We start from the raw sequence: 8,825 nt of genomic DNA, 5'->3' as shown, positions 1-8,825 counted from the left end.
GCCATTCTGGAAAAAACGCTGATGTCATCAGTTAATTTCAATTATCATACAGTGTGGGCTTTAGATCAATAATTCGATCAGTAATTTAGTTTAAATGGTTAATTTAGTTTATTAATTAGATTTATTTCAATGTTTAGTTGAAAAATTGAGTCAACAGAAAGTGAGAAACTGAAATGAGGCCAACACCTGGGTTGAGATAGGTGTCGAAATCTAGTCGGATTATGGAACAATGGATGTCCCTGTGAAGTGTATGGAATCGTATGATGATTGAAACTTTTCTTGGAGGACTTGTAACTGCATTGAGTGATTTGCGCTTCACAGCTGCTTTCCATCTACCTTAACATCAGTGAATGGTGGACGAGACCCCATGCCTGCGCCTTTTTTGTGAGTTGTGAGATTCGCAGTGCTTTATATATATATATATATATATATATATATATATATATATATATATATATATATATATATTCACGTGTGATTACAGTACACTGCAGTACAGGTTGCAGTGAAACACGACTCTGGGATTGAAATACGGAAGGCATTGGTGGTTCTAGCGAAAACCCTAATTTTTCTCTCTGTTTGCATCCCGTTGCATAAGACGCTAAAAGCTGTGAAAGCCTGTTGATGTGGTTGAAAACATTCATCTCTCTCTCTGTTTGCATCCAGTTGCTGAAAACGCTAAAAGCTGTGAAAGCCCGTTGATGTGGTTGAAAATATTAATCTTTCTCTCTGTTTGAGGCCAGTTACAGGAAACGCTAAAGGCTGTGGAAGCCTGTTGATGTGGTTGAAAACACTCATCTTTCTCTCCATTTGAATCCAGTTGCTGGAAACGCTAAAAGCTGTGAAAGCCCATTGACGTGGGTGAAAACATTCATCTCTCTCTCTGTTTGCATCCAGTTGCTGAAAACATTAAAAGGTGTGAACGCCCGTTGATGTGGTTGAAAATACTCATCTTTCACTCTGTTTGAACCCAGTTACAGGAAACGCTAAAAGCTGTGAAAGCCTGTTGATGTGGTTGAAAGTACTCATCTCTTTCTCTGTCAGAGTCCAGTGAAGAGCCTGCTAAAGCTGTGAAGTATACGTACCCTCCTCTCCGTCTGAGTCCAGTGAAGAGCCTGCTAAAGCTGTGAAGTATACGTACCCTCCTCTCCGTCAGAGTCCAGTGAAGAGCCTGCTAAAGCTGTGAAGTATACGTACCCTCCTCTCCGTCTGAGTCCAGTGAAGAGCCTGCTAAAGCTGTGAAGTATACGTACCCTCCTCTCTGTCAGAGTCCAGTGAAGAGCTTGTTAATGCTGTGAAGTATACATACCCTCCTCTCCGTCAGAGTCCAGTGAAGAGCCTGCTAAAGTTGTGAGGTATATGTACCCTCCTCTTGGTCCGAGTCCCGTGAAGAGCCTGCTAAAGCTGTGCAGAATATGCTAAAGCCGTGAAGCACATTCACTTCTTCCTCCATTCAGATCCTGTTGAAGAGAACGTTGAAGCCACTACAGTAATTGTTTTAAAGTGTAACAGTAATGATTCAATCAGTCATGTGGCAGGATAGACCAAAGTCTGAACTCCTCACAGCCCTCGTGACTTGTCTAATCAAATCATACTTAAACAAAGGGCCTGTGTGTTACGCTGATTAGATCCGAACCGCATCATGTAGCCGCAAGAGATTGGAGAGTTGAACTCTTTGGGCGTCGGCCTTCCCCTCTATAAAAACTGGAACCGACCGTCAGCTCTTTGCATTTCCGCCACCACAAGGAACGGACCTCTTGGCATTTCGCCTTGAAGGGGAAGACCAACCCTGGTCTTCCCAATCCTGAGAGAAGGCCTCCCCGCACGGAGAGAGAAACCGGCAGACTTCTTGAGTGACTTTCCTAAACTTCAAAGAAATTCTCCTGGGACCCACAAATCCTTAGCGAACTTCCCTGACGATTCGAACTCAGACACTTACACGAGAAGCCGTAGTAATGCAAGTATTCTATTTCACAATCAAACTGCTTGGGAAAGGTTGTCTGAATTATGAATTTATATTAATTTCTTGTGGGCTCTTGCGAAAGGACTGTGAAGCTGTCTCTCTGTCTCTCTCTCTGTGTCTGTCTCTCTCTCTGTGTCTGTCTCTCTCTCTCTCTCTCTCTCTCTCTCTCTCTCTCTTGTTAATTCTTCTTCCCTTTTTATTATTCGTTAAGTTTCATGTTTCCTTGTTTGTACCATATTGTTTGTTTTCTCCTACATATATATGCATATTTCCCCCGTATGAATCGTAGCTTGGTAAACTGTAGTTGTTTTATTAAAACCCAATGATTGCATTAAATTGAATCCGTATTGTTTTGCTCACAGATATCAAAGTCAATGAGACGTAAGATTTTAGCTACCCATTTAAGCTTGATTTTCTTGTATTACTCCTTCAGTGATACAAATGGTACAAACATAAGAGATATTATTTTTTCCAGATCAAACAGATCAATGTTTCTTAAGGTTTGTAAGATTGATAATTGATGAAGAAATCAATTTGGATAAAGGTTACTTTTAAATGATTAAAGGTTCCGTTATACGTAAATTTTGTCTGTACAACAAGCAAATAATATTCATAGACTCATGAATATTCATACCATTTGAATTAATTATTCCCCAAAACTCATTGTTGCTACAGTGGTGGAGAATGCGGGCAGTTTCAAACTTTGTTTTTGTGAGCAATATTAATATTCATATTCATGTGTATTTTTGGGTATTAATATTATGCACGTGCGTTTTCGTTCGTTTGTTCGAACTGTGAGACAAATCGCTCAAAGCGAACTCACTCACTGACTTGGCACAACGCCGAGCTCAACTTAAGCATATTAACAGATGCTAATTTAGCAATATTAGATGTCCTGCAGAGATAAAGAAATCTCTGTACAGTCCGTACATGCGTAATATTATTTCCCATCTGCTTTTCTGTTGTTATCTCGGGACACTAGTCCCGAGGTAAATAGTTAATCAGCTCCAGTTTGTATCCAGCCTCTCATGGAGACTTCGGATGCCCCAACACCTGTGATGAGACGACTCGACGCCTGTGAAGAGACGACTCAACGCCAGCGTTGTTATGGCCTAAATTAATACACGATTGATTAACTTTTTTGAACATTATTCTTTAACATTGTCTTTCTAACCTAATTTACTGTATTTTTTTATATCTAATTTACTGTATACTGTATCTAATTTATGTGTATTGTGAAAAGCGCTATACAAATAAATTTGAATTGAATTGAATTGAATTGAATTGAATTGAATTGAATTGAATTGAATTGAATTGAATTGAATTGAATTGAATTGAATTGAATTGAATTGAATTGAATTGAATTGAATATTGTTTTATCCCGCTTGACTTGAACGAAGAAATCTTCTTTCAAGCGGAAGATTGAAATAGAGCGAGTTTCCTCTCTTCAATAATAGGCCTAATATAATATTAAATTGTTAAGATAAACGATAACTCCTGGTTTAACATTGGATTAGCTACCCAAATCGGAGACCTAAAACATTTGACTCATAAATGCTGACTGACCGTCAGCCAGTTTGATAAATGTCTATTGGAGTTCTTTTAAATGTGACGTAAGCAGATGTTTATTCCTGTATCCACATTTTCTTGTGCAGCGAATGAATCCTGCCAATTTATTTGTGCCAATATAGCACGAAAAGATCCGACGTGGTCTAAAAAAAGTAATTGTGATTTGTGTTAATCCTGTGCGTGGCCATCATTTGATTTTTGGTCTTCAGTCACACGAGCAGGTGCAACTCTGCGTGCTAGACACCAGAGGGCGCGACCTAACAGCTCTCGAATTACACTTCACCAAAACTTTATCCCGAGCGGGCGCAACAGCGCCATCTGGTGAGCGTTCCTCCTAACTAACTCTAGTCTGGGTGGACTCGACTGCGCCATCTCGTGGGCATTTTCGGATAGTTCTACTCTCCGCTATTGATTTTGTTTTAACAAACTTAATTTCCTTCCTAAGAAGAGCATGTGAATTGTTTATTGATTACTTTTAGAAAGGTTTTCATTTATGCAATTTTGCTAGCATTAGGCAGCAACCAGGTCTCCGTTCTCGCTGATTAAACACACTTATTTGAATTTGAGTTTAAAAGGAAAAATGAATTTCCTCAAGCTTAAATTGAAATTAGGTTCTTAAAGTTACTGACAGTCCACTTGGAAGGAAGGACGCCACCGTGTGGCCGTACCCTGCTAAGTCAGCTTACAGCTCTCTCTCTCTTTTCCACTTCCTTTTCGCCTGCAACCATAAATCACTCGATCCGGTAAACAAGCGAGTCTTAATTCATTTTTGATTTCACCTGTTTACCCTCTTTGTGTATTTATTGTAGGGCTCACAAGCATCGGTGGTGAATTGAGAATCGTCTCAACGTGGTCTCCACGAGCAAGGTTGTCCAACCGACGTGACCTGCACCGGCTGTGTGTGAATCTCGGTTTCTTTTACCTCTGTCCGCCGTTGCGGCCCGCAGTGGCGACATCAGCAATTTGACACTCCAAAGCCAGTCAACCAGTTCAGCTGACACACACAAGGCAATGTCTGGCACCTGTACCTAAACCATGGTCTAATAGGAGGCCACTCTTGAAAAAGAGGGTTCTAGGGAACGTGCCGATTTTGCTGTGCTGGCTGGCGGTTGACGGGTGGGTGCTGTCAGGTTGTGTTTAAAGTCTAAACTGTTTGAGTGGGCGTAACGCGATACAGAGTAACGAAGGACCGAGGACACGGCAGTTGGGTGTTTGGGAACGCCCGGAAGGCTGACTGTGCCGCTGGTTTTCCACCTGAGCGACCTCAACTCGCCCCAGATAAACTAAATGTGATAAAACCCACATTATAAGCCGAATATTAGATACTCCCCCGAGTATAGCCTAAACGTTTGGCCCACCTTTCCTCTCTAAGCCGCACCCTCTTCCTAGGTTTCCTAACCCGATAGCCACACATGCTGTAGGCCCCAGAAACTCTCAAAAAAGGTAGCAGGCTTAGCCCCTTTAGTGTTTCTCTAACATTCCCAGCGTTCGCGCTTATTTTCCTTTTTATTGCAGACCAATTCATTTTTGTGTTTGTTTCTTTCCTACCTTCACTTTCCGGACTGTTGTAATCTTGTTTCTTTCAGTTCACCAAGAGACCCCAAGGAAAGCTAAGTAATAGAGTGACAACCAAGCAGCCGGCGTCACCAGGTGACCCACAGGGCTACCGCCTGTCAAAGTCTCTATTTCAGGCCGACCCAAAAATTGGCCCGCCTAATTGCCTAACTGTCTAACTGTTTACATCAGTTAGCCAAAATTCTTGTCGACGGCATGGTCCGTACAAGAGCTCGTTAACCTTAGAAAAAAACTTGCATTGGCCTCTTTGTGTGTGTGTGCTGTGTTTCTCTTGCCCACAGTGAACCAGTATGCCCCGTTCACCCAGTCCCACTGTCCCTTGGGATCGCCTAGCAGTATGGCTGGAAGCGATGACGAGCACTGTTCCGTCGGAGGACACCAGTGATCTGCAACAGCTGAGCCAGGAGGAACTGGACACAGAGCTAGACAAGCTGACGGCACACGACCCGACGCAGAGTTACTCTCACAAAGAACTGTCCAAGATCCTCGGGAGCCTCGCCCACAACCTTGTCGCCCAGGCACGGCTAAGAGAAAAGAGCCACACCGACCTGGAACAGGAAGCGGCAACATTAAAGCTCCAAGCCGAGGAGGCCCGAGAAACCAGGCCCTCACCCAGCGTCATCTAGACCAGCTACTTCTAGAGACCGAGAAAAAGGGTGAAACGGACACAGAACGAGAGAAAGAAGTAAAAAAGACTTCCAAAGGTCCTGAAAGATCTGCGTCTGGACACAGACCGCAGAGAGCAGTCAGAGAAAGACACCAGGGAAGAACTCAACGAACAGCTCCGGCGAGGCGAAGCTCTCCTAGAGAGAGCCAACACTGCACTCAAAGACAGAGATGCTAAAGCCAAAGCCTCCGAAAACCACTTGCAGGCTGCCCGAGCCGAGATCAATGAGCTGGTCCAGCAAAGACATGAGCTCAAAGATGAACTTGACCTTGTTCACAGAGAACTGAAACATTCATATAAACTGCAAAGTGACCGGGAAGGGGGAACGCACCACACAAAGTTTCCCCCGACCAGCTGGTCCGCACCTTTTAGCCAAGAACCAAGAGCTAGAAAGGGGGGTGACATCCCACTGCTAAGACGGTCACCCGCTAGCCTCCACGAACCCCCGTCAGCAGCGGAGGAAGGCAAGCACTTCCAGGAAGTCAGGGCCAGCAGCCACGTAGCTCATAAAGACCTTGACAAGCTGGCCAGAAATATCCCTACGTTCAGCCCAGACCCTGCAGGAGGAGACGACGTTGACTCCTACTTGCAAGACATAGACTTTCACCTTCAGACTGTCGCTAACGCGAACACTTGGGACAGATTGTTCCTACTCAGAATCACGTCTAACCAGGACGTACGCAGCTTTCTAGACCGTCAACCAGAGACTGTCAAAGCAGACTACTGGCAGCTACGACGAGTTTTAATTCACGAACACTCTGATCCAGAATCAGACCAGGGGCTAATCGCTACTGTGGACCTCAGGCAAGGTCGACTTGAAACCCCACATCCAGCCCCAACGTTGCAGTGCTAACCCGCAGCAAGCGACCGGCCCCGGCTACAATGCCCGCATCGCAGCCGCTATCGCTAACTCCGCAGATGTCCAACAACGACATTACGGATATGCAAGCCTCTGACACTGCGCTATGTATCTCCATGATCATCAGCAATACCCTAACCCTAGGCATAGCCTTTCTCCTGTACAGGAAGTTCAACGAGATGAGCAACCCTGGTCTTCCCAATCCTGAGAGAAGGCCTCCCCGCACGGAGAGAGAAACCGGCAGACTTCTTGAGTGACTTTCCTAAACTTCAAAGAAATTCTCCTGGGACCCACAAATCCTTAGCGAACTTCCCCGACGATTCGAACTCAGACACTTACACGAGAAGCCGTAGTAATGCAAGTATTCTATTTCACAATCAAACTGCTTGGGAAAGGTTGTCTGAATTATGAATTTATATGAATTTCTTGTGGGCTCTTGCGAAAGGACTGTGAAGCTGTCTCTCTGTCTCTCTCTCTGTGTCTGTCTCTCTCTCTCTCTCTCTCTCTCTCTCTCTCTCTCTCTCTCTCTCTCTCTCTCTCTTGTTAATTCTTCTTCCCTTTTTATTATTCGTTAAGTTTCATGTTTCCTTGTTTGTACCATATTGTTTGTTTTCTCCTACATATATATGCATATTTCCCCCGTATGAATCGTAGCTTGGTAAACTGTAGTTGTTTTATTAAAACCCAATGATTGCATTAAATTGAATCCGTATTGTTTTGCTCACAGATATCAAAGTCAATGAGACGTAAGATTTTAGCTACCCATTTAAGCTTGATTTTCTTGTATTACTCCTTCAGTGATACAAATGGTACAAACATAAGAGATATTATTTGTCCTGATCAAACAGATCAATGTTTCTTAAGGTTTGTAAGATTGATAATTGATGAAGAAATCAATTTGGATAAAGGTTACTTTTAAATGATTAAAGGTTCCGTTATACGTAAATTTTGTCTGTACAACAAGCAAATAATATTCATAGACTCATGAATATTCATACCATTTGAATTAATTATTCCCCAAATCTCATTGTTGCTACAAAAGAGATGTTTTAAAGTAAATAAAGAGATTTTTACACTTAACTTTTGTTGTCCCGCCTGCTGTGTCCTGTGGTGCAGCTTCTCACAGTGGTGTGCAAGTCAGGGGTGACGGCCAGTCATTTAAGTGCCCACCCCGACCTGTGACATACACAGCGCATCGCAGTTTGTTGCATATGGGGCTGCGTAGCCATGTTGACTCCTGTTCACAGCCGAAAGCACCGGTTGCATCAGAACTGAACCAGGGAGCAATGAAAGAAAGTGGTATGGTCTGATGAATCACGTTTTCTTTTACATCACATGGATGGCTGGGTGCGTGTGTATCGCTTACCTGAAGAACACATGGCACCAGGATGCACTATGGGAAGAAGGCAAGCCAGCGAAAGCAGTGTGATTCTTTGGGCAATGTTCTGCTGGGAAACTTTGGGTCCTGCCATTCATGTGGATGTTACTTTGACACGTACCACCTACCTAAGCATTGTTGCAGACCGTGTACACCCTTTTATGGAAACAGTATTCCCTGGTGGCTGTTGCCTCTTTCAGCAGGATAATGTGCCCTGCCACAAAGCAAAAATGGTTCAGGAATGGTTTGAGGAGCACAACAACGAGTTTGACTTAGCCTCCAAATTCCCCAGATCTCAATCCAATCAAGCATTTGTGGGATGTGCTAAACAAACAAGTCCGATCCGGCCCCACCTCGCAACTTAAAGGAACTATATGTAGGATTGTGGCCAAAACTGGTACTGCAATTACTTTCAAATTACTGTAGAGCGGTGTATCCCCTCTCCCCCTCCCCCCTGATTCGAGGTTGCCAGATAGGCTGCAGGATCCAGCAGGAACGTAGGCTGATAAAAGTTTGTAGCTGCAGCTGTGGTAACTAGAGCAGAGCTGGCAAAGCGGAATGCCGAAACACTACTGACTTCGTGATTGGTAGATAGGTGGAGGGTGGCGCTTCAGGCCAAAACACAACATGTCAACATCAACATCAGTTGAGGGCTGCAACTTCACTTTTAAATGACAATATCGTGGCCGGACAACTGTTGTCAGTGATATAAGTATTTGAAATTAACATGATTTCTTAATGTCTAGTGACATATCAGGGCCATTTTATGATGAATTGAAATACATTTCTTACATACAGTTTCTTTAAATTACTT

The sequence above is a fragment of the Gobio gobio genome, assembly GCF_949357685.1.
Source record: "Gobio gobio genome assembly, chromosome: 7".
Classification (NCBI taxonomy): domain Eukaryota; kingdom Metazoa; phylum Chordata; class Actinopteri; order Cypriniformes; family Gobionidae; genus Gobio; species Gobio gobio.
This window is presented reverse-complemented; position numbering follows the sequence as displayed.